The 26959-nt window shown below is 45.5% G+C and overlaps 1 protein-coding gene across 2 annotated transcripts in view; it reads right to left on the bottom strand.

Moving 5' to 3' along the window:
- Positions 1 to 14874, bottom strand: part of Elk3 (ELK3, ETS transcription factor) — a 55346-nt gene extending 40472 nt beyond the window's left edge. The window contains exon 1 of one of the 2 annotated variants that reach the window (XM_004623804.2): positions 14506 to 14874. The gene's annotated coding sequence lies outside the window, so the exon portion shown is untranslated. The remainder of the gene's footprint in view (positions 1 to 14505) is intronic. The other variant, XM_023716571.1, reaches the window with a different exon arrangement.
- Between the last annotated feature and the right edge of the window lie 12085 nt (positions 14875 to 26959).

The following is a 26959-nucleotide window of genomic DNA, read 5'->3' as shown; positions in this document are numbered from 1 at the left end:
AGACTATTTCTAACACAAGGCACAAGAGACACTATTTCAGATAATACAAGTACTAGGAATTCAAGGCTGTCTACTAAATTTCAACTTGCTAGCTTTTGATAAATAACATATAAAAAGGGTATAGTCATTAGGATACTACAAGTTATGTTTTTTTAATATTATCACAACTATGAGGTTCAGCTCTATGAAATTATTATTTCTGCTGGTCAAGAAAGAGTTCAATATCAACTATACGACGTGCTCAACCTAAAACACAGAACCACACACACAAAGTAGACACAGACATGTACACATACAATCACAAGCCCAGGCAGGATCTTGTTATGTCTGGTCTATGGACCCTTTTGAGAATCTAAAACTCTAGTGGAAAATACACATACATCCACATCCACATTCATACAAGCATATCTATGTACACACACGTGCGTACACATACTATGTCATTTCAGCAGGGTTGACAAAACTCTAAAGATAATTTATAAGTTCCAAACCAAGAGCCGTGTTCTGAGGAAACCCAGTTACAACCTCAATGCCAGCAATAACGGGATTCCATGGAGTTCTCAAGAATAAGGTTTGGAACAAAAAGTCCACTAATATAAAGCCTCCACTGCTTTAGTGGAACATTTGATGACCACCTCTGCACCTGGCCATGTGCGGGGGCTTCACACATGCCGTCAAGCTTCCTACTCTCTGCCTGCCACACCCAGGAGGAGGCTACACTCTGAAGATGTGAAGCCAGATTCTCACAGCCACAGTTACGATAAAGGCGAACAGCGACTCCCACCCGGGGATATCTGGCACCCTAATCCTTGCACACATACCTCACTGTGGCTAAGAGGCCCATGTCATTCCCTCAGAAGACCATGCAACGTCCACTGGGGGTCAAGCCAGGAAATGTCCATGTTCCCTCCTGGTCTTGTCCCATCAGTGACTCCAGTGAGTCTAGACGAGTTCTGTTTCAGCAGAGAACCTTGGATCCATTGCTCCGCCATTTCTAAACCCATTTCTCTATTAAAAGATGGGCTTATAGGTTTCTACAGGTTCCCAGTTCACAGAAGGCTAAAGATCCAGGTTGGCTCTTGGGGAGGAAACGAGACATGAGACACCCTGAGTTCTGGAACCTGAGTTCTGGATACACAGAGTCAGGTCCTTCTCCTCAGCGTGTGCCCAGGGCCGCAGGACAAGGACATGGAGTCACAGGCGACTCTGGTGAGCGGGCGCGCCCCAGGGAAGGGCCCCCAACATGTGCGCATTTCACTTAGCTTTAAAAGGAATCACAGGAACCACTCTGCGGGGGAACAGGGACAGGCTGGCCATCCCGCTGAAACTGTGGGTGGTGGCCCGGGGATGGGACCCAGTGCCCAGCGGGCCTCAATAGCTCCCTGGAAGAATTCATCCCGTGGGGCTGGGGTGTAGCTGTGCGTGCAGGCCCATCTGATCCCTGGCTCTGCGAGGAGAAGGAAAGAGAAAGAGAAAGAGAACACAAGACAGACCTCCACAGAAGCTGTGTCAGGTCCTCAGCGAGCAGATTTGGAAGGGCTGTGACACGCCCTAAAAACCCCACGCACTTTGTGATCTGCAAGACTTACTCAACTCTTGCCAAGTGTCCCGAAATGTGAGCTTCGATTTACTGAGCCCCCTAATCTCCAGCGGGTACCCCCACCCTCCCAATACTCTCTTGAATTTATCCCCCTTCACTTGAGTGGAAGATCTTCTACCCATTTTTTGTTGTTGTTGTTGTTCCATGACTATTAACACAATAGAATTCTGAGCACTCAGGGGCAAAGCTGGAAGTCTAGTTATACAAATTCTCGGGACAGCCAAAACGTCCGAGTTGGAGACCCGGACAGCACCTTTTCTGTTCTTATCTACTTGTTTGGAAAAGGGGTAAGGACAGCCCCAGCCCTCTCCTTAGCTAAGCATTGGCAAACTGAAGCCTTCTAAAGATTGAAAGTATTTTGAAAGCAAAAATCGGTAGTTGGGCTAAGGATGGAGCTCAGTGGCTTGCCGAAGGCCTTGCGTTCCATCTCTAACACTAGGGGAAAAAAAGATAATTCTTCTATCCACACATTGTGGAAGTATAATCTTAAAAATAGAAACGGCTTTGGCTTCCAATAAAGCCCGGACAGAAATGTTTTCTTACGTCTGTAGCTGTCTTACCTTTAGAAAGGGCTTGTTTACCCGTATACTTCAGGATGGCTTTACAAAAATCAAAATACCGGCCATGGCACAGGCCGCTTCCGTGAGAAGCAAGCCCTGACCTTTCCGACAGGCTGGACAGCTTCCCCGTGCTGGAGAAGAGGCTAGCAGAAGTCAGAATCCGTACTGGGGCAGTGAGAACACTTTTTGCACGATACAGAGTGATGGTGGTTTTTCCATCTCCAGATCTGAGGCATTTCCGGCGAGGCATCCTCTACACGCTGCTATTGTGTTTGGACTGTAAAATCTTTCTAAATCAGGGCTTCCTCCTATTATGCTTTGGAGGCGTCTTTCTGGGAAGGGCAGACCCAACGCAAAGGTAGGAATTCCTGCAGCACCACCCAGTGGAAACATTGGAAAACAAAAAGGCAAGATAAAATGAGTTTAATTAAAGAAAAAGTCATGTCTTAGCTCCTCTAATAAAAACCCAGGATGCTGCTCTTTTCCGCCATGGATGACAACATGTGGCCTGTGCCGCTGACAAGCGACCTCTCCCAGCACACCTGCTGTGCCTCACTCACATGTGCACCCCTGGAGCGACCCGGGGGTTGGGAAGGATGGTCCAAGCAGGGGAGGGAAGACTCTCAAGTGAGGTCAGGTGTGAGCGGTGACACCATCCCATCCACTCCGAAGGATTCCCAAGGGGCCCTGGGGTCCAGGAAGTCTGGACAGTCGTGCTGGGCATCCCAGTTGTGCTCCAGGGACAGGCGGGCATCTCCTGGCAGCGAGGTACCAGCCATCTGTGTGCCTGCCCTTCTGCTGGCTCAGCTGTGACTGGCCTAGGCCACCTCCAACTTGTCACAGTGATTGGATCCAATCTCTACCCTAGAGGACCATAGCGCCTTCCCTCTCTGGTGGCTTCTATCTCTTGGTCTTCCCCTGCCCTATAAAAGTAACTTCCTCCAGCATGAGAATCACCTCTCCTGCACCCTGTGAGGCCACTGCCAGCCTAGAGCCAAGCCACAGGTTGTTCATCCCATCTCCACTTCCATCTATTGTCACCACAGAAATACACCTCTCTTCACCGCTCCCCCTTCTCATGCATGCATGAGGCATCAGGCTGCAATTTTCTAGGGGTCTGGAAACAGCAATAGGAACCTTTGGCCTTTTTCTCCCAACTTTTCTTTACAGAAAGTGCTGGCCAAGGAGAAAGTCATGTTCTTCCCAAGAAACCTGGAAACTTCCTTTTCTTCTCCACAGAACTTAAAATAATGCAGTATTACTTCAATTATTTCTGGATACCCAAGCCACTAAAAAACATTAACAAAAAGTCCCCAACACTAGTGCTTCTGGAAAAGGTACCTTTCCCTCTTCCTGGAATGACTCCATTGACACCATTTTTTTTTTTTTTTTTTTAATGGCACACAAATACCAGTTAGTTGATCTCGGCTCTGCTTAGAAGTACATGAGAGTTAAAACTTTGGAGTCTATTAGAACTACTGATAATTTACAAAGCATTAGTAGCATTATAAATCTTTTTTTTTTTTTTTTTTTTTTTCTGAAATTGGTCACTGGCCAAAATGTGTCCCTGGTCCCTGTCAATGTCAACATTTAGCTGGATAGTACTACACTAGCTAGTCTTTAGGCCCCACTATATATGACACTGTCACAAAAATGGTTATGAACTACTGATCTTCATGAACAAGCTAACAGCATCACCGGTAACATCCTGTTTGGAGATTTGAGAAGCACAAATAGTCCCTTACAGGGGTGGCTGCCCAAACCAGATCCAAACTCTTCCGGGCCTTTGGGCCCCTGGTCACCAGCCTCACAGCTTTTCCCTTGTGTCCTGCTCACAGCAAAACCTTGTCATGGTTTAGGAAATGCAAATTCTAGGCATGAACTTTATACATAAATCTGGTCTGATAATGTATGCACTTTGGAAGAGAGCTGTAATCGAAAGCAGTGAATCTGTAGTCTTCAATATATCATCACCTGCTCATGTGGCAGCCATCTGTGGGATTTTCACCGTGTCTAGAGTCACAAGGGTAGTGACTATGCCCCTCGCCGCCTCTCCTCCCACATGCATGTTTCTCTCTTATGCTTCCATGTGGATATCAAGCCTAGTGACGCGACGCGCGGCAGTTCCAGTGCCAAAAGCAGAGGGTTTATTCTAAATGTAAACAGCTCCCAATAAAGTTCTTTTCAACATGAAGTGAAAATGGGATGGTGTGAAGATAAAAGGGCAAGCAGGAGGCCTCTTGGCTTTCACTGAAGCTATTTAAAACCATGCCTGAGTTGTAGACAAACCACAGTGGGTCGAACACATTTAAAGTATTTCAGCATGCCTAGCGGATATTGTCATCCCTAAGAAAACTGCGGCAAAAATATACATGAGTGATTTCAAAACAGAGCCGTCCTCTCCTATGCTTTATACTTAAAACCTATTTTAATTAATCACCAGATTGCATTGAGCAAAATAACATTCAAAGAGAACCAGTCAGTGGCTGACCAGTGGGCTGGTCACATCAGGTGAAAGCTGCTTCATAAACGCCACCAAAAACGTGGTCTGGAAGAGACGTCAACCAGAGGCCTCAGCATCAAATTTTTATCCATGCCAAACGGAACCTCGCTGTCCTTCCTCTCCACATCAGAATCTGCCACTTGCTAACTCGGCTCGGCCCTTTTTGAAATGCCACATACAAGCTGTTGCTCTACTTCTTCTTCTGATATGATTGAAAAAAAAAACACAGTAAATGTTTTAATTTTTAACAAATCATTACAGTAAAAGATGGCTCGCCCTTAACCCACTCAGAGTACATGCGTTCATTTCAGACCCTCATCCCAGGCTCTGCAGCATTCTAGGCTCTGCAGCAGCTCTGAAGTCCTCTTTCGTGAATGTCTCTGGTTGCCCTGTCCTGGCTTCCCCAGTGTCCTGAATTGATTCATAGTCAGTTGGACTTCTGGAAGAAGCCAGAAGTCTATGGCACCAGATCTGGTGTACAAGGTGCATAAGGACACACTGTACCGTCTCGATGAGCCTGTCTTGGCACTGGATGGCACTTGGCGGGTGCATTTAGGGTAGTTTTGATCATATCTTGTAAAGACACTCATGAAAGAGGACTTCCAGAACTGCTTCAGAAGGTGGAGAGAATAATGGGAAATATGTTTTGGAAGCACAGGGAAGTATTTTGAGGGGAAATTAATGACAATGTGTTTTTTACTATAATAAACCTTAAAATTTGAACATTCACCATAGATTTTGATTACTCCTGCACTTGTTCAGCATAAATATATTAACTACACAAAATAACAGTCAGATGTGGATTTAGATAATCATGTTTATTCCTTACTAAAAAAAATTACTCATTTGACATTTATATTAGGGAAAATGTTTCAATCAATCTGCTGCATTTAAATCTTCAACAAGGTCCTCAAGCTTCTATTTTCTTAAAGACAAATGACTGGTTCTTAATAATTAGGTTAAGAAAAAAAAAATCAGAGGAAGTGGCAACGGTGAAAGATGCTGTTCTTGTGGTTCAGCTCTGATTTAAACCAAAGCAAGGCACCAACCTTCATGACAGTGGCAACTCCCAATCTTTTGAGAACCGCAGTACACTTAGGGCTGTTTCGAGTCAAGACATCTTCAATGTATTCCATTTACTCGCATATCAAAAGTGCAGAGCTGAGAATAGTAGCTACACAGTGAATTTAGCAAAGCCAGGGGACGGCTGACTTCTATCCCTGAGGGAAGTGGGTTCATCCAAGGACAGCTCAAGCCTCGAGGCACGGAGGTGACAACACACCTCTGCCCGGAAGCCTTTGGAGGCGCTGTTCTACAATGCTTTAAAAAGCAGAAAAAGAAACCATGCAATGCCCTCTAGTCTAGATGATCAGTATCTGGGGCTTGGCTCTGAAAACACTCAGGAACAATGGCAGAAATTACTGTCCTACCAAGGCTCAAGAATTCTGGACTCCAACTCTAAGATCAGAACCTCTGAGGCCGAGTACTTCAAGAAGTCTTCCAAATATTGCTCAATAGTCTGGTCCCTCCTTTGTGTGTTCATAATGGTGCTTGCCAAAAATATCAGGAATTGAATTCCTGGCAACTACAAATCCAGGTTCTCACCTGACTTCTGATAGGGAAACAATGATTCTTCCGGATGGAGAAGTTTATTAAAGAGATCTACTCACCTCTGTAAAGGAGGAGGGCTCAAATTCCACATGAGGGTAGTGGCTGTGCAGAGGATCAGGGAAGACGCAGGTCAAGTAACATCCCTTTCTCGCAGGCTCCTACACCACCCCTCTGCCACCTCTATCTCAGGCAAACCCATCCACACGAGCCCTGCACGCACTCCTATTCCACACCCATCTCTTTCATTTCTTATGAACTCCAAGTGTAGGTAGGGCTTGTATTTCAGCCTCCGAAAGCAAACTTTCTGAGGCCCAATGGTAATGCTGGGGAAGTTGAATTTCCATTTCAATGAGCATCAACCACAGAAGTGTTCCTCCTAACTTTTAGGAAATCAGCCCCACACTGATACTTCCTTTTCTTGCTGGAGGTGCATTCCATCCTTCCGGACATCAGTACGATCATTTTGAGGCTGATGATGACATCCAGGTTCAGGCTGTATGGAATCCCCAGTTCATTCCTGAAGCTCCCCAGATACATACCCTAGAATAATCCTCAGGCCTTATTTTGTTGTTGTTGTTATTTTAGTCACTTTTCCCCTCACAGCTTACTGCAGGGAGAAAATTCTGCTTCATCACAAATTCTGGTGAATTGAGAGTTCATGAGCAAATGCTCCCTGGTGAAACCCAGGTGAAATTAATTGGCAGAACTCACGCAAGAAGACTTCGGTATTCAACCTTTCATGTTTTCATCATCACATAGGCAGTCTTTCATTGTTTTAAAACTCAGTGAGAAACATCTTGTCCCAGAACTTATGGACAGGAGCTGCACAGAGTTTCCATAAGTGAAGAAGGGCTTTGAACTCCAGTTACAACAGAGCTCAAAATGATTCTCCAGGAGAACTAGTGTAAAAGCTTGGTCAATTGAAGACCTCCATAAAGGACTAATGAGGCTTGTGCTAGAATGATTAATTCTAGCATGGGAAGGACCTTATATTTCAAGCTGAGTTACCCTATGATTACCTAGTTATCAACTAGCCCTTCTCAGCACAATAGCACTGATACCAACAGCTAACATTTGTATTCTCAGAGACCCTACCCTGATTTCTGTACTTCTACCTTTCTTGGAAGGCTAGACAAAAACTATCAAGATTGATATATAAGATCTTCTTGGGATTTTTATGGTTTAACCAAGAGATTTGCCTGTTATATTAATGTCAGAGGCTCATGGCCTAGTAAAGTTAGATATATGCCTGGAGATAAAGTGCTTTGTGGAGTCCAACACAAAGGAAGGGAGGCTGTGTTGACAAGCCCATACCCGGTATTGTTTTTATTTTTATTTATCTATTTTTGTGTATGTGTGTGTGGCCAGGTGAACCCTCTCTGGGGGCGGGACTGGCACAGCATGTGGTGCCAGGGTCAAAATGTGGTTCCTGTGTGCTTGCCTAAACTTGTCTGAGAAGGTGCTTTAGACCCCTGAACTATCTCGTTGGCCCCTGGGTGTTGTTTTTAATTCAGAATGCAGGTATTACAGGAGTGCTAGGATGGATACAGGACACAAAGATATGGGGACCCAGGAGTTCACAGCCTGAGAAGCACCACAGATGTGGCACATGTCACAATATAGGAATCCCTCATGATCAGATCTAACGGGTTCGAGGGTTTGGACCATGAATTCAGAAAAGATTGGACACCATGCTATCTATCCCATGAGTTTGGATGAAAAGTATTAATGAACAACAAGAGACAACAGCCCTATCTCCAGAAGCACATAACTAACTCTGTCTGGTTACCATGTGTGATAGCAAGAATGGGAGAAGACCATGGGTAATGAGGAAACCTGTAAGTAAAGCCTGTGGCAAGGGCCCTGTGGGCCAGAAATGAAGGACTGTGGGATATGTACCCAGGGAATGACAGGGAGTAGCTGAGAGAGGGCTAATTGGCCGGGCACAGCGGAGGTGGCCAATGCCAGGAGAGGGAAGCCTGGGGTGAAAAGGGCCTTCACAAGGCCCAGTGGCAGAGGGCACCAGGAGCATCTCAGGAACAGAGAAGAGGCCCTGTGACTGCCCTGAACACAGTCTGCAGCTCAAGTTAAGCATTTAGTACTTTCTCCTGAGGGCAGAAGTATACTAGAAATGACAGCTCTAGCTCCTGATGGAAAAGGAGTCAGGGAGAGGAAATGGGGAGCCCTGGAGATGTGTTGTGGTACAGAGAGCGAGAGAGGGCTCCCCAGGAGACCAGAGGGAGGAGCAGGGACTTCCACAGGACAGCAACCTTACCTGGGCCACAGGCCTCTCTGGCTCCCAAGAATGAGGAGGTTGAGAAGGTCATCTAAAGTGAGTCCCGCTGTCAGAAACCTCAAAGGAGGACAAAAGAAGGACAGCAAGTGACACTGCCTTCGGCTTTCTATATGCAACAAAGAGCCAAGATGAAATGGAAGGGCAAACTCTCAGGGGAATTCCTTTTCCCACTGTGAAACACCACGCACACTTCCAAGTCGGGAGTTGGGGACAACAGTGAGAACGTGCTTCACACCTTCACAGCACGTAGAAAGTCATCTGCTTCAAAATGCGGACACACAGATAGGACTTCACACTTGAGAGGGGCTAAAGGAGCTTCTCTGTTTCAGTCACGTTACCACACAGCCAAGAAAACTGAGGCCCAGGAAGGTTATTGTGCTGGAAGCCTCCTTAGCTTCAAAGGAATGTACTGTTCCCTACAGGATACCTACTGTCTCTGATTACATTTGTTGGGGGGGGGGTCGTCAAACAATGTGGGAGAGTTTTCTCATTATATAATAAGGAAATATACACGCCATAGTATGTAGTGTTTATTTTACGAAAAGTAAAATTTCATATTATAAGAAAATAATATATTACAGTATATTATCAAGGTAGTTGGGGTTTAAGAATTAACATGATAAAATCATGAAATTGCTGTAATGAAATTTTTAAAAACTCGGAGAATATTTTGGAGTGCTGGAAATTTTCCCTGTTGGAAGGGAGGAATACATGCATAAATACAGCAACACTGTATTTTAATTATATCATGAGTCTTCTTTTTCTCTTTTTTCACTCCATTGCTTGGTGCCCTAATCTCATCCATTTTGAGATTAACAGGTATGTGTTTTATCCATCCCATCACATGCATATAATTAAGAACTGTTATCAGATATAACAGCTTTAAACATATTTATGATACTCTGAGCCTTTGATCCTATTGTTTATCCTATTTTTTATTACATGAATACATTCACTTTACCCCAATTTAAATTAGAATATGCTGACACATTCATCATTTTAATTTAAGAATATACAAACAAATCTCTCAGCCAAGCTATAAAATAATTCTATTTAACTCTTAAATAATTTAGTAATTACTTTCCAGGAAATTTAAATCAATGTGTCAATGAAGTAGCCATAACATTCATTCCTGTGGCAATTAAAACTACATCACAGTTTACCAAAACGACCACATCAAAATTTATTTGAAAACTGTTCATCTGTAATAAATGAAAGACTATTTCTCCTTCTAATAATAAATGAAAGACTATTTCTCCTTCGATTGACAAAAGAAAAATAGTCTTTTGTCTCCATGAAGGAAACAAATTTCTGCAAAGGATAGTTTCATAGAAGACTGAATAATCTACTATTTTTAAAGGCTTCTAGGATTTATTAGTGGAGGGTTAAACACAGAAACACAGGCACACATACAGATAATTCAATTTACTAGGGCTGCATTATAAGTAGCAAAACCAGAGTTTTCAAGGTCTAATCAAGATGTTAACTGACCTCAACTCAGAGTGGCCATGGGCAATAGCAATCTCCAGCTAGAAATCAATTTAAAACACTAATTTCAAAATTTGGAAGGTGTACTGATATAAAATGAAACAGTAATAAATAAGAACTCTCTAAGAGCACAAAACACACCTTCGGCTCCCTTCACAGAATGGCCATGCCAAGGTGTAGTCTTGGTTTAACCTGGTTTCTCTTCTTTAACCATTTAACATTCTATTTTGATGTGTAGAACCCTACACTTCCTGTTACTACATCTTGATATTCTACTGCAAATCATGACTCATTCTTAAATCATCGAGAAACTCGTCAAAATCCCAAACTTCACAGCACGTAGGAACTCAGTCTTGAGAGGCAGCATTCTTGGAGCATTACTTGAACCACAGAGGACAAAAACACCAAGCAAGTCGGCATAGAAGTTCTGTCAATCCACCACTGAGTCAACATGTTTATGAGATCAATAAATACAAGCTCTATGTGTGGTAACTTAGGCCTCAGCATTCCTTGTTAAAATGTGTTACATGATATGTTCAGTGAAAATGTTACAAAACAGAAAGTACAGTGTGATTCCAAATAAAATTTTATGTGTGTGCGTGTTCCTATGTGAATGTATACACACATCTGCATTTTAAAAAACTGCAAAAATATACATCAGGATGTCAACAGTAGGATTATGGGAGGTTTTTTTTTTCATTGCTGTCATTTGGTATTTTCCTAAGGCAATCTGTGTTAATATTTTTCACCACAGGTAAAAACAACTAACCTTTAGAAAAATATCTTTAGGCTATTATGCTATAATAAATCTGCAAAGGAAAGAGGAATTAGAGACAACTATGCCATGAAAAATTTGCCTGGAACATACACGAAAACTTGCAAAGCATGGCATCTTCCATGCAGATTCCCAGGCCACTCAGGCTGTGGTGAAGGCAGGGCCTTCGGAAGGGGTCAGGAAGGCAAAGTTGACATGAGCAGAGCGCCTATTGCTCTTAAAAGGTACTAAGGAATCCCCAGGTCTAGGAAACATGGAGATTACCACATCATCCTCCAGACCTGCAAGGGGCAAACACATTGGTCGGTAACTGTTACTAATTCACTCTCCTTAAAAAAAATAAAAATAAAAAAGACAACACCAGGAAGCCTTTGGGTTCGCCACCAGGCTATGTTTGGTAACCCTTACAGCACCATATTGATGATCTGAATCGAAAAGATACATAAAGGTAACTGGATAGCACAGAACACACAAAGTCGAATATCCAACAGTTGAGAAAGAAGATTATAATTTATATACCCTGCCTGGCAGTCCTTTAAAAGCAATTTCAGGAAAGATTCAACTTCCCCAAAGTTATCACCAATGCACATTTGAATATGATCTCAGACTCACATTTACTGCAGGTTAGCAGTTTGGAATGATTCAATTTCTTAAATAAGAAAAAAGAAGGTCTTTAATAAATGGTCAGGTCACTTCAAAATTCAGATGCAGCTGAAAGCACACTGCTCTCCCCGACCTGGGCTGCTGTTCTTTGGACCTAGAAGGCATCAGCACTAAGGGCATGAAGACGCTGTCATGATGGAGTTCGAGATGGTTCAGGGCCACCAACCCGGGGCCAGCGTTTGCATGTCATTCTACTGCACACTGCCAACCACAGAGAACATGGAATATGCATAAAAAGTACATTACACACAAGGCATCCCCAAAACAGCAACTGAGGGCTTCGAGGTTGCCCTGTTGGTTGAGTTAAGAGTCGCTGTTGCCCTGTTGGTTGTGGAAGAGTCGCTGTCACCACGCTCAGGGTAAACAGGAGCTTCCCAGTCTGGGCACTACAGATGTGCAGGGCAGAGAAATTCTTCACAGGGACCTTGTCTGGGAGTTGTCGGATATTAGCAACATCCCTGGCCTTTGCCCACTAGACGCCACTAGCTCCCCCTCTAGTGTGACAACTCAAAATGTCTACTGGTAGGTCAAATTACTCCTGAAGAAGCACAGGTATAAGCGATCCTCTTGCTTCCCAAATAACAACTTGTTGGAATAAGCAGCTCTAACTAACTCCTTTTTATTCAAAGGAAATGGACAACCTCTATTCTCAGAAAACCCTGACAGAATGACTCCCACCCATGAAAGCTTTTTCTCATCTATTCAGCATTTTATTAGCCTAATCACAGCCTGGATACAATGATTTGCTGAGCATCTACTCTGTGCCAGGCTTGGGGCAAGAGACACCGCAGTCCTGGCCACTGACTCACTCCTGGGCAGGCTTGGCTGGGCTGTTTGGGGGCGCGCTTTGCCACTGTACAAGAAATGCGAGCACCTCCAAAAGAGGCAACCTGCCCTTGCTGATCAAGGGACCTCTTAGTACCAATAGGGCTCTTTACAACTCTGCCCTTTTTAGCAACTCTAGACATTTCTAGGCAATATTTAAAGGCTTTAAAAAAACAAAAAAAAAAAAAAAACACCAGAGGCCTGTACTATATTTGGCACAGAAAGGCCATCTTTTCCTATGCAGGGGGTTTTGTGAGCAGGATCATTACTGGAAACCCTAAGAACACTTATGGACAGTCTCCTTAACTGCATGACCCTGTGCCCTCCTAACACAATTTGTGATTTTATAATCCTCATAAATTCAAACTCATAACTGACCTTTTCCAAATAAATGTGTGCCACGGTGCGAGAGAAAAGGAGAGGGATCAGAGGGTATTTTGTTGAGCAATAAGGCTCAGAAATCAATGTAGGCTCCTTAATAGATGCCCGGAACACGTTAGATTTCTCAGACACCCCCCACCCCCACCCACCACTAAGAGAAAAATACAAAGACAAAGCACAGATGAGAGGATGGGTGTGTGCGAGCTGCCTGGGCGACAGAAACCACACACACACACACACACACACACACACACACACACACACAAAGAAAGAAAAACCTGTAAGCCTCAAATCCAAAATGGCCAAAGTGACTTGAAAGTTTCTGAGACGCTGCCCCAGAAAGGCTCGTGGGGGCGGAAAAGGCACCTCGAAGTAAATAAAGCAGTAACTTGTCTCCCTCTCCAGCGCTGGGCTCCCCTGGCTGACAGCGGCTGCACAAAACCCCTCCTGTGCGGAGCAGCGGAAACTCCTAATGAGATTAGTTGGTGTGTGTGCAGACATTACTTAGCAATGACTAAAGGGGCTCTCTCTTCCTGCAGCGGCCAGTGGAAAATTCAGGGAACTTTTTCCCCCTGCAGCAGCAGAATGCCTTTAACCCTCTCCCCAGCCAACTCCAAAAACAACTCGGCCTCCCCCTCCGCTCTGCCCCCGACCCGGGGCTGAGGGTCTGGGGGGAGTTAGAGACTCGCCAGGCGCTTTCAAGGCAGGGGGGACAGAAGTGGGCTGGCGGGGAAGGGGCGGGGGACCCTCGAACACTACAAAGGAAACTGTAAAAGGCACAAATACATAAACCTGGGAAGGAGCAAACCACAGTTTCTTTGTGAGCTCGTCTAGTGAGTCATTTTCAAGATGCTGTCTGCTGCCAGTTTCAAAGCGGAAGCGCATGGCAATTAGTCTTGCCGTTTCCAGACAAGCCAGAAACTCTCCCGACACTCGTTTTTTTTTTTTTTTTTCTTTTTTTTTTTTCTAAAAAGCCCCTTTTGCACTTTTTGAAATGGCATTTCTTGCTCCCACCCCCACCCGCCGCCTAACAACGGCTTGTCCCCCGGATGATCTGGTTCAAAAAACAGAACAAAACCTAGAGCCCTTTATTTTTCCTTTTCATGTCCCCAAACATGAACCAACCCCCTCCCCAAGAAAAGTTACAGTAGCACCGCAGGCCAGAATCCAGCCTGAATTAAAGGGGCAGGAGCCCGATGGGCTTCTCCAGCCTGGTCCTTCCCCCAGACCTGGTCCAACACCGACCTGGAGAGGCGGAGGGACTGGGCGTGCGCCCGGGGCGGTAACAGGGCTAGGGTCACCTGCCCTGCGGGGTGGACGCAGCCCCCTGCCCCCGCGCCCTTGCCGCCGGCGCCCTCAGCCTGCCGCTGCATCTGCGCCTCCTTCTCTGGACCCCAGCGCCGGCGCCCCCTGCCCAGGCTGGGGGAAACCGGCCGTCGCCCCCTGAAGTCAGCGCGGTGTCGTCTCCAGGTGCGCAGCCGGCTTGCCTCCCGGTCCCCGCGTCCCGCGACCCACGCCGCACCGACCCCGGCTCCGCCCGCGGCGGGGACCCCTGCCCTGGGCTCGCGGCGCAGTCCCGGCCCGGCGTGAACGGCAGTGACCCCGGTGACGGTGAAGGTGGTGGCCGCATCCCGCGTCCCCTCCCGCGCGGACGCACCCTTGCACCCCGCACTCCCGCGCCCACCGCCCCGCCCCCACCGAGCCACCCAAAAGAAAGAAAGAAGAAGGAAAAAAAAAAAAAAAAAAACACTGCACACGAAACTTTGCAAGCGTCCCAGCAACAGGCAGACGCCGGCGACCTACCCAGATGTGGGGGAGCGCTCAGTTCTTCTCCGGGGGAATTTCTAGGAGGACCCGGGCGAAAGCCCCCGGCTTTCCATGCTGACAGGCGTCTGCAGACGGTCTGTTGCTCCTGTAATGAGATCCTGATCCCCCCCTTTTTTTCTTTCTCTCGCTCCTCTTTTTTTTCTCTTTCCCCCTCTGGTGTGTGTGAGAGCAGGAAGTTGGAGCAGTCAGGCCGAGCCGGCTCACTTCCTTTACTGCATTATTCCCCGGGCGGTGTGCAGGCTGTGTAAACAGGCTTTTCCGCCCCGCGCCGCGCGCCCGGGCCGCGGCTGTGCGCCCGCCGAGCCCGCGCGTCCCCCGCGCCCTGCGCCCCGCGCCGCGCCCCGCTTCCTGCTCGGCCACCCCAGGGGAGGAGCCTCGGGACCCACGGCGACGCCTGGCTGGCGGCCACGGCCCCTCCCCGCCGGGAAGCTTCCCGGGATGCGCCCCAGACCCCACGCTGCCGCTGGGCCGGGGATCCCGACCCCCCTCCCCTTTGGGGTCTCCGCGCTGGGCACCGCGGTGGGGTCGAGCCCTGCAGCTGAGATGGCCCGTGAAGGAGGGGAGCCCCAGAAGTGGAAACGAGGCTGCTTGACTTGCTGTTTTCTGTCAGCTGGAAGGGGGGAGGCGGGGAGCAGAGGAGCCTAGCAGTGGGGTTCAGCATTGGGTGCTCAGAGAAAGGGGCTGCTCTGTTTATGGTCAGGCGTAACTGGGATGAGAAGAGGTTGGATGTGCAGAAGAGCATGCAGTTTCTGTCTGGGGAAGGGGCTGGACACAGGTCCTGTCCAGGGATAGGGAGTGTGATGGGGCAACTTACGAGTGGGGGCCCCACTTCAGGGTGAAGGGTGAGGAGCCACAAGGGGCAAACTGGGATTCTTAGTAAGGGACCTTTCTGGTCAAGATCTGGGGCCTAACACAGGCCCAGCCCTTGTTGTACTTAGGTGGTCAGGGGCAAGACAGTGAGCAACAGCCCAAAAGCTTCTGCCCATCTGGGTCTGCGACAAGGGACAAGGGTGCCCACTGAAGAGCCCCTCACCCTCAGCCCGGTGCTCCAACTGCAAGCCTTCCAGAGCCTTCCAGTCTGTGCTACAGACCAGGGCTTTCAAACTTGAGCGTGCAGCTCAAGTCCCTTTCCCTCACCCAGTCCCTTTCCCTGTCTGTCTGGGATGTTTCTTTACCCTGGCTGGCATTAGCATCACCTGCAGAGCGCCTTGAACACTCTCCAACATTCTCGACCCAGACCGATTAAGCCAGATTCTGAGGGAAGGGCTTGAGTCCTTTCAAAACGCGTATTCTAATATTTCCTCCACTTGCCTTGTTCTATCTTTGCAATCTCTCTGAAAGATTGTTTACAAATCACTCACTACTATTACCTCCGAACTTCTAAAGGGCGGGGATTATATTTTACTGAAGTGAGTACTTCTTCCCCAGCCTATCAGAGTACTTCACTGCTAGGTCCCACATTTCTTTTCCCTGTTAGGGATAATCCACTTGGACAGTGTCTGAGCACCTCTGAGAAGGATGAAAAGAAATGGAGCCTGGGGGTGGGGTTCAGGTAGGGGACTGAAGTAGGAAAAGTTATGGGAAAGATGGTTGTTTATCAACCTTTGATTTTCCATAGCTAATTTTCCACTTTAGGGACTATTGTTTTAAATCCCAAGTCAGCTTCTGCTGTCACTCAACAGAACCCACACTGCGTCCCTATATGATCCATCTGTCTGTGGACTGAGAGAATGTAAACTTACTATCCTGCTCAGAAACACACACACACACACACACACACACACACACACACACACTTAAGAACTGATGTTGTTTTGTTTTAGAAGCTGTTTACTTGGAAGAAACCAGGCTGAGAAGACTGCTTGCTGAATGAGTCCCACTGTACGACACTGGAAAACGCACAGCGATGGAGACAGTCGAAGGATGGGTAGATAGCAGGTCTTGTGGTAGAGAGAAACAGATAGATGTGTGCTGGAGTTACAGGATGGTGAAACTACCCCGAGTGCCTCTATCATGTGGAAACTTGTCATCACACCCTTGTCACAACCTCAGAGTACGTATCAGGAGGGAACCTAAGGTAAATGGTGGGCTTCTGCGGTCCCAAGTCAAGGTAGGGTCATCTTTTCTAAGATATATACCACTGAGGAGGAGACATTATTAATGGAACCCTCTGAGGAGGCTATCTGTGGGTGGGGGCAGTGGATACATGGGGAATCTCTGTGCCTTCTGCTGGATTTCTCTAGTGCTTGGAGCGTCTACCCACCCCCCCCCCATCTCTTCATCTGAATGTATAATTCAGAGCTGACTCTTATCTTCCTCAAAGCCCAGGGAATCATGTGTGTTTTCAGGTGTCTGTGGCTTCTGTTCTTTGCATTTTAAAAATAAAACTTTGTTTGCCATGATTTCCTTCTTGCTGTCTAAACAGCAGCCGAGAGGTGGGGCACCTTGTGTGGCATGACCCGCCCTCCTGGTTGTACACTCTGTTGTAAATAGTCGGGAATCAGGATTGTGAGGGTTGTGCGTGAGGTTTCTTCAGGAGCGCTTTCCAACAGGTAACAGTTGAAGGTGGAACTGTTCTGTTAGCTGAGAGAAAACTAGCTCAGCTTTGATGGGAACCACTTGCAGCTCCCCAGAGGCACAGCGCAAAGTCTGAGTCTGAGAAGTGAGAACTGCTCAAGTTGGTCAGTGTGATGTCTCAAGGGTGTGAAGAGTCAGCTCAGCTGAACCCGAAGATGAAGAACGGAAGAGTGCTGGATCTCCTAAAGAAAGTCTGCCCCCTGATTCCTAAAGAAGGGAACTTTAGGAAAGCTCAACCTCCAGGAAGTTGTTCCAGGTGGCTAATTGGGCTGAACTTCACAATGAAGTCTGGTAGTCCTTGGCTACTGGGGTGGGGTTGCCACATATGTCCTTTCTTCCTGAAGTGTTATGGTTTGGACCAAAAATATGCTTGGGGAAGTGCTCATGTTTAGTGAGGGGGCTGGGAGAAGGCCACTGGATCTGGAGGGCTTTGCCTGCCTCTGTGGACCCGTCCGTGTTGCGAGTGCTGTAAGAGTGTGGGCCCTGGTGGAGTGGGTATGTCACTGAGGCTGGGCCTTTGCAAGTAGAAATTTCCTCTGGCTCTTGCCTGGCTCTCTGCTTCCTGTATGCCTTGAATGCTGGAACCATGAGCAAAAATAATCTTTGCCTTTAAATTGTGTGCATCAGGTATTTTATTCCAGCAGAGGAGTGTTGACTAATATGCGCAGGCACCACAAGCTGAGCTTTCAGACCTTTGCATATTCTTACTCCAGCTGCTGAGGCAAGCCTCATTTCGCTCCCCAGCCTTGCCCAATGAACTATGACCCAAGTCATCTTAAATATCAGCCAATCAGGAAGGGGCACGCATGCATCTCCAGAGCATTTGCATTAGCAGAGGGGGTTACTGATGGGTGGGAAATAAATACTTCTGTGTCAACTGAGCCCTGTCTTTGTTCCTTCAGAGCACACTTTCATTTTGTGTCAAAGGCTGCGCCTCCCTGTTTGCAAACTTTTTGTTTTTCAGATAAAGGCTTCTTGTTGGTCTTGTACTTTTTGGTCTTGCACTTTTTGGTCTTGCACTTTTTAGTCTTGCACTTTTTGGTCTTGCACTTCCTTGACAGCAGCACACAGGCATCTGTCTAGCTAGGCTGGCCTTGGCCGAGGTCTGCAGGCTGAGTGTGTGTCTGCTTGCTTCCCACATCTTCTCATTCTGGGCCCCAGGCTAGAGGAACAGACTCTGCTGGAGACCTGTGGTTCTCCAGGTGGATAAAGAGCTTAAGAGGGGAAAGTGGGCCTAATAACCCGGGATGCCCATTAACACCTCTTCTGAGGCCCAGCACAGTCCCGCTCCTGCTCACACTGCTCTGGGAGAGCCAGGCACTAAGGCCAAGTCTCCAGTCGGTAGGACGACGGTAGGATGGTAGGACGGGGCAGGCAGGGAGCAGAGAATTCTGAACAAACGCTTTCAGTAATATGATCCACTGCCTGATCACTGAAAATTACAGATAAATGAGAAAGCATAGTTAAAGAAGCAAATGGGTTTTAGAATAAAGCAAAAATATTCTACAACAAAAAATTTATATTTGAATTGTACAAATTGACGTCTCTGGGTAGGAACTTGAAAGTAGTTTTACCATGGTGACTTGGACGACTGTGTCAATACCTGGGCCAGGTAAGGGTTCAGGCTTCAGATCAGGCATGTTGAGATCCAGCCCGCACCTGCCTTATCCGAGCTCTGTGGCCTTGACTGAATTATTTATCCTTGCTGAGCTTGAGCAAGCATTAGTTTTTTACTGATTTTTACAGTGAATGCCAATTTTCCATTTAACACAACATGTATCATGGACTGGGATTTTAAAAAATGTTTGTGAATTTTATTTAAAGAGCATTTAAAAAAATTTTAAAGACTTGCAGGGCAACTCCTCTGGAAATTGGCATTCCTGCCTGTGTATTGTGAGGGTACTTCCTGCGGGGTATTTGAGAAGTCCAGACTTGGACTACCCTTCTGGCCCTCAGATTGGCCACCCGTGGGCCACAAGTTGGCACAACAATAACCCCTTTCTATATGGTTTTACAATGAAGAGTTTATTTTTTAACTATAGTTTTAGAAAATAACATTTGCCATGTTGACTATTTTCAAGTGCATCATTAAGTTAAGTTTATTCATTTTATAGTGAAATTGATTTCCAGGAAGGATTTGTCTTACTCCCCTCTTCTAGCCAGCTCCTGGCAACCTCAGTCTACTTTTGTTTCTATGAATGAGATACCCCACTTAAGTGGAATTATTACAGTATTTACTTCTTTTTGTGACCGGCTTATTTCGTTTCACATAATGTACTTGATGTTAAAGGCTGAATAATATCCTATTATGTATGCACAACACATTGATGACCATTGAGGCTATTGTGAATAATAAGAATTTACATTTTTAAATGGTTGAAAATAAATTTTAAAAGACTAATTTGTTTTTGAGGCAGTGTCTCACTTTATAGTTCAGATTGGCCTTAAACTCACTATGCAGCCCAGGCTGGCCTTGAACTTGAAGAGATGGTCCTGCTTCAGCCCCCCAAGTGCTGGGATTACAATTTTGCATCACCATACCTGCTTTCTCTGCCAAAATGACAAAACAAAATTTTGTTACATGTGGCGTGCCTGTAATCCCAGCTTTTGAGAGGCTGTAAACAGGCGGATCACTACGAGTCCCATCTAGTAGTGAGACTCTGTACACCCTGAAGACCCTTCCCCAAAATACAAAAAATAAATAAATAAAATATTGTTTTTAAAAATTTTGTTATGTGTGAAATCCAAATTTCAGTGTCCATAAAGTTTTATTGAAACGCAGCCATGGTCATTCATTTACATACATATTGTCTAATGCTGCTCTTACACTACAGTTGCAGTTTTAATAACTGTGACTGAGACCATGTAGCATTTAAAGCTGCAAATATTTACTTTCTGGCTCTTACAGAAAAAGTTTGTCAACCTCTGACATAAGCAAATGAGTTTGTGAGCCACTGTGTTGGTTTGGATTTTTAACTGCCTTTCCCCCCCTCATTCCAGAGAAAGCCTTTCCTTACCACATTGGTAAGGAATTTTATGTCTCTCAGCTTCATCTTCAGAAGAAACCAGCTCTTCATGCTTCATTTCATTCCTATCTTTGGGCTCCTGAAGAGATAGAAATATTTGATCTCACACTTCCATCCCTGAGAGGATCTTCTAAGATTTCTCTGCTCCTGGTGTCTGAACAGACCCAAGCCTTTGTTCCTGCTGGTTCCCAGCCCTAGTTGCACAATGGAAGCCCACCAGCCGGCCCCTCAGCTCATAGGGGGTCTGGGGTGGAGTCCTGGAGTCCATATTTCTCTGGAGCTCCATCCAAATGACCTCTTTCCTTATGAAACTCTTATAAAGGTCTTACCTATCTCTTCCCTCAAATCTATATGTTATGGTTTTGGTCTAAAATGGCCCCACCAAATCTCATGTGTGGAAGGTGATTGGCTTGTGAGGATGCTACAATTGTCAATGGATTGGTCCATTGGTGAGTTTGGTAGCTAAGTGGACAGTTAGGAATGGAGCCTGGTTGGAGGCGGGTCATTAAGGGTGGGACCTGAGAGGAGTATTCTTGTTCCTGACTCCTTCTCCCCTCCCCTTTTCCTCCCCTCCTCCTCCCTCTCCCCCTCTCCTGTCCCTCTCTCCCTCTCGCTCCCTCTCCCTCTCCATCTTTCTCTGCTTCATGGCTGCCATGGATTGAGTTGACTCCTTCCACCACACCTTTCTGCCTTAGAGCCAACCAATCAAGGACTGAATCACCTGAAATCCATGAGCTAAAAAATAAACTTGTCTTCAAACGTCTGGTCTCAGAGATTTTATCCCAGCAATGGAAAAGTGACTGATCCATTAACCTCCTCAAGGAAGCCTTCTGAGATCCAGTAATGAAGTTTGTGACCCATTTCTCCTATATGTCCCCCAGTATTATTGTTTGACTTTTATGAGCACCAGTTGAACAATTGGTCTCTGCAAGTCAAATTCTTCAATTTGTTCTTCAGCTGAACAAATTGTCTCTGTCCTAAAGATCAAATTCATGAAGAGGGAAATATGCCACTTTTTCTTAAATTATAGATACTACTCATCCACCAGCAAGTGGTAATTCGGAAATTGATGGTAACCACTCAGCTCAAATTATGCAGCATATTTTGCAATATGTAGTTCAGCCTGGTTTTGGCATTCACTCAGGTTTATGGGCTGTATATAGTATGTTCAGCACCTCCTGGGTTTCCATCATAGCCACGTAAACCCTAATGATTCCAATGTCCCTTGAAGGTCATATCTGGCATACTAAATAAATAAATAGCCAGTTGGCATAAAAGTAAGTGAAATATAGGAGCGTAAGAGGAGAACAAACAACTCAATGTGTTAGAGTCACTTTTGGCAAAATGTATATGGCATGATCAATTTGAAAACAATGTTTTTTAGAGCTGGCAAGACAGCTTAGTGGGCTAAATATGTGCTTAGGCAGGCACAGGGACTAGAGTTCAATCCCTGGTACCGCATGCCCTGCCGGCCCTCCCCCACCCCCCCATGCGCTGAGCTGGCCACCGAGACCAGACCTGTAATCCCAGTGCTGGCGAGGCTGAAACTGGAGGATCACTATAAGTCCAAGCTGCGTAGTGATACCCTGCACCAAAAACAAACAAACAAACAAACAAACAAAAAACCAAAGAACAAAAAAAAAAAAGGAAAGAAAATAATGCTTTCAATTACATTTTATGGCATATATTAGAAGAATTTCCTGTTAATTAGTATGATGCTCTGAATTTGTTAGTATGTTTCAGTACGAATACCCAGAACATATTCTTCTGTTGCATAAATTTCAGAAACAAATTGTTCCATTGATTCCTTTAAGACTGAGAGTTATCTATGATTTGCTTCTCCATGAATTTCATATTTATATTCTGCACAGCTGCTCAAAAGTGCTAAATATTTTGCGAACAAATCATCAGTTGTCTCAGTACTTTGTCTGTTACTATGATTGGTTGCTAATGTTTGTTTGCCCTTCATTTTTTTTCTAACAATACAAACCTTGTAAAACTTTAGTGGGCTTCCTATCTATTTCACTTTGGGGAACATCGTGGCTGCACAGCCACCACCGTAGGGCCACACATGTCAGAACATCCTGGCCGTGGTTCTGCTCCTGCTGCCCATTACAGGAAGCACACGTGAGCCTTGTCTTGGCCATTGAATGCTGCCGCTTGACACCTGCCACTCAAGGTTCCAGTTGAACCTATTGCCCTTAAGTTTCCCAACTGAGTAACTGTGGTCCCCACCACAGGGCCCAGCATACAGTGAAGAGCAAAGACAGGGCTCTGCAGGGACGCTGGTGCTCCTCATAAACTTGTTGTTAATGGTGTCAGTATAGGCTACACTTTCTGGATTATCCTGATTTGGAGAATTAGGCTTAACATGACAGATCCACTCCAGTATTCCTGTTTAGCTAGCCCTTCTGAATCCCCTCATCAACAACGGTGAACTAAGGACTATCAGGCATCTCTAACTCATTCCTAATGAGCCATCTTTTCACCCATACTTCTGCCAAATAAATTACTAACACTTTTTTTTTTTAACTCCATGAGCTGAAGCATTAAATTTAGAATCCCTACTTAATGGGTCCATACTGACAAACTCAACCTGACCCAGGTGTACATTTTTGCCACCATTCCCGCGGGGGAGATAGCTCAGTGGCTTAAGCGTCTGCCTGGCAAATCCATTCCTACGTGCTCACCAGGCTGCATCTGAGTCTCTGCTTATAGGAGTCAGAAAACTCCAGAAGCTCTTCAGGAGTCCAGCAGACCTCCCCATGACTCACAATGTGTATTTCATCTTTAGGAGCCTTCTGTGATTGGAGCCTCATTTAGGCCTAAAGGCAAAAACCAGTGGTAAGGGTGGGTCCTGAGGAGTGTCAGCACAGAATTGGTTTCCTCAGGTGCACACCACAGGGGGTGGGAGTGGGGATGCCCTTCGACTGTGGGTGGGGAAATCTCTTCCTCTGGCAAAATAATCTCATTTTCTGTGCATAATCTGATCTCATTGTTTTCCTTCACTAGTTTGTCCGCAAATGCTAAAAGCAACCAGCCACTGTCATTATATTTCCCACTATGCCCAAAACATTTAAAAGTATCATCTACATCATCAGTAAATTCCTGTTTCTCACAAGTGATGAATTAGGATAATCTAGAGGCTCTATATTGCATATTACTTTAAGCAGTCCACATCATGCACTTCCAGTACTCTGTACCTCTACATATTATCAGAAGGAGAGATGATGGCATCTTTAGGTCTCATCAAGTTAGAAAGCCAACTCAAGAACCACCTAAGTCATTAGAGAGTTCATCAAACAGAAACAATTCTGTTTCTCCAGAGCCATCCCTGGTACCAGTGTCTTTACCAGTCAGTGCTCACTAGATTATGAAACCAAGCAGACTCACAATGGCTGCCTGACGTTTGGGAAGGGAAGAGAATGAAAAACCTGTCTGCATGCTGGAGCGCCAAAGGATCCCAGCAAAAGTCAAAGGCCAGGAGCTCACTGTGGAGTCCAAAGCCAGTCTATGTCAGGAGCTACAGGGCCTCTGCTGGAAAGCTGGAGTCTGCACTAGAAGGCCAGAGATGGACGTCCAAGTGAAGGTGAAGACTGGAGCTCCTCTGAAGAAAGAGCGGTGCGACTTCCTTCCTTCCCCTTTTCATTCCTTCCAGGCTACAAGCCTATTGGTTTGCCACTCACACCCAGGTGAGTCTTCTATCTTCAGTAAATCCCTTCAGTTACACGCTGAACTTTGCTAAGCCTATTAGTTGGGAATTTCTTATTCAACATTATACAACACTGAGCTATGACAATAGTCAATAACTAAAGGCATCACTTACAAAAAAAGTTTGTAAATGATGTTGTACAATACTAATAGAAACACATAAACAATCACCAGGCAGTAGAACATTGACCTTTAGAGGAACAAAAACTAAATCCAAATTTCATAGTTTTTAATTCAAACATTGGTTATAATTTATTAACATTGTGCCATGAGAAGGTAAGGGAGAATAAATATATCATTGATAAGATGTCACAACTCCAAAAACTGTGGCACCACCATCATTTCCGCATACAATGGAGGACCTATCCTGGCTAGGCAGTCACCGGTCAAACACACTTCCTACATGATATCAGTTTGATAAATCCACAAAGGCAAACTGGTCTTGGACTCTGTCCCTTTTGGTGATGTCTTGAGTTCTATGCAAATAAAACAGCTTTGGGTTAAATGTACGATCAAGAAAAGAGTATTTTATGTTTTGATACTAGAAAATGTTAGACAAGGCTCTGTAGGAAACTCTACCCCCACCTCTTTTCTCTAATCAAGCAGAACCAGACAGTTACCGGAAGCTCAGGAAACGCCATAAAGGGCAGGAAGTCATGTTGTGCATTAATGGCAAAGATGGGAAGGTGTGGTTAGGAGGTTTCAAGAACAACTCCTGTAGAGTAGAAAAAGCTACTGCATCGCAGGTCAGTGATCCTACTTTTTAAAATTCCTGAAACTCAAGTGAGAATCACAGTTGGAAAGAAGCAAAGGAAGGTCTGGGCCATGACCAGTCCTGCAGGCATGAGAGTGGATGTGGGATGCGGATCCTCAAAGCAAGCAGAAGTTAATACATACCTCATACGTAATTAGATTCCTCCTCCTTGGGAATCCATGGGTATAGATTGGTTGGCTCTGCTTGTGAGCTCTGGGGCTGAGGGGGAAACTTGGGTATAAACTCAGAAGGAAAAGAATCTGTTTGCTGTGAAACTTCTGGATATTATAAACTCAGGTTTTTCCTGCTTTGGGGGCTCAGAGCAGAGATGAGAAGGAATTCCCCACATGCCTCAGAACTCAAGAATAACTAGAGAAGACTGTGTTGGGAAGACTGAGGAGAGAGGGGCATGGAGCTCCCGCGAGAACAGGTAGAGTTCAACAGTGGTGTTGCTGGGCCTTCCAGTGCCTTAGGGCATCCTGTATACCCACAGGCTGATGAGGCAACCCAGGGAAGCCAGGATGGCAGAGCAGGGAAACACCAAGTGTAGGCTGCTCTCAGGAGCCCCCACTGTTCTCTGGAAGTTACGGGGCACATGGGGATGTGATGCTGCTAGACTAATTCAGACTGACTGACTCCTGTAGGGCACTGCCAGGTCTCTGAAGGTCGAAGGAGATGCTGGGGTGAGATAACATCTTCTCCTGGAAAGTGCCAATCAGTACTCTGCAGAGGGTGAGCCTCGACACTGTGACTTCTTTCTCAAAGTAATACAGATTTCTGCATGCCTACAATCCCAGCACTTGGGAGGCTGAGGCAGGAGGATCGCCATGAGCTGGAGGTCAGCCTGGAATACACAGTGAGCTCAAGGCTAGCCTGTTTCAAAATAAATAGATAAATAAATAATTCAAAACTTTAAAAAGAATTTTAAATATGTATTTATTGGAAAAGTGCCACAGGTACTCCAAGAACAACAAACAAAGCATCAACTTGTGCATAATGCCTTGTATTTCAAGAAGTTCCATAGATCCATTTGATTGTTCCCTAACATGATTACACTGTTTTACACCAGATACAACTGGGTGGCAGAAATGTTAGGAGTTTTGAACATAAGATCACACAGGTAAGAAAGAATAGGTTTGGAACTAAAATTCAAGTTTCTGAGCTAAATCCAAATCTTTTCTGTTATTATTTGCTATATTATAATAAAAGACCATACCAAAAAATAAATAAAAGAAAAAGGAAGGCCCTGGAAGGAACTTCAGGGAAATGATCATCAGTGTACTGGTTCTACTTTTACTTTCTATCCTCTCTCCCAGACTCAGCCTCTTTACCTGTAATTCAGGACTTTAGAGGAGAGAAAATCTAAGATCCTGACTGGCTACACAGTGGATCAAGCTATCAAAGGTCCTGGATGGTTCTCAGCTTTGGGTCTCCTAGTCCATTCAGGCTGCTAACATCAAATACCGTAAAGCAGGTAGCTTATAAATAGCGCACTCTCTTGCCACAGTTCTGGAGATGGATCAAGCCGCTGGCACGTTCAGTGCCTGGTGAAAGCCTAACTTCTGATTTGTAAGGTGAACCTTCTTTCCATGTTCTCTCATGGCCATTTGTTCAAGGGGTCCTCTCTCAGGTCTCTTTTTTAAGGGCCCTAATTCTATTCTTCAGGGCTCCATCCTCATGACTTAATCAACTGCCAAAGGCTCCAGTTCCTCAGACTATCACCACCGGGGTTAGAACTTTAACATATGAATTTGCAGGAGGGACCAACTTTCAGACCAAATCGTTATCCACAGTGAATCTGCATACAAATTATATGGTCTTAGTAACCTGTTTGTAGAGGTTTGGGACATTTTAATCTGCTATCCAGAACAGTGGATTGAGAATTTTATTCCAGCCTACAGTACAGAGTGAAATTTACACCTAAACCTAACACACACTTATATATGCAATTGAAACAAGTTTCACAAAACAGCAGCTTTGACTCTTTTATTCGACATCAATGATGTGATGTATTTGGACATTTTCTGTTCTGTTGCACTTTCAAGAGGTTGATTGCAACCCACCAATTTGATTTCATGATCAGTGGTTTAAGACACAGTTTACAAAGCTGGAAGCTAAAGGGTCATGATGAAACAAAGCCTGGAGAGAAAAGGGACCCTGGAAGATAGATGAGTCAACTGGGACAGCTGGCATAGTAGAGCAGGGGCGTGAGCAGCCGTGTGGGAGACCCCGTTTCCTCCTGGAAATGCTCCTGCTCTTTACTTGTCTATCATCTCATCAAACCCATTTCTCCTTGTCACGTAACCATCTTCTAAAATAGAATGTTTAAAAGATACCTTCAACATCTAGCCTGGTTCCCAGC

Source organism: Octodon degus, unplaced genomic scaffold (genome assembly GCF_000260255.1).
Source record: "Octodon degus isolate 3935 unplaced genomic scaffold, OctDeg1.0 scaffold00004, whole genome shotgun sequence".
Classification (NCBI taxonomy): Eukaryota; Metazoa; Chordata; class Mammalia; order Rodentia; family Octodontidae; genus Octodon; species Octodon degus.
Note: the sequence above shows the minus strand (reverse complement) of the source record. Positions and strands in the feature narration are given on the sequence as shown.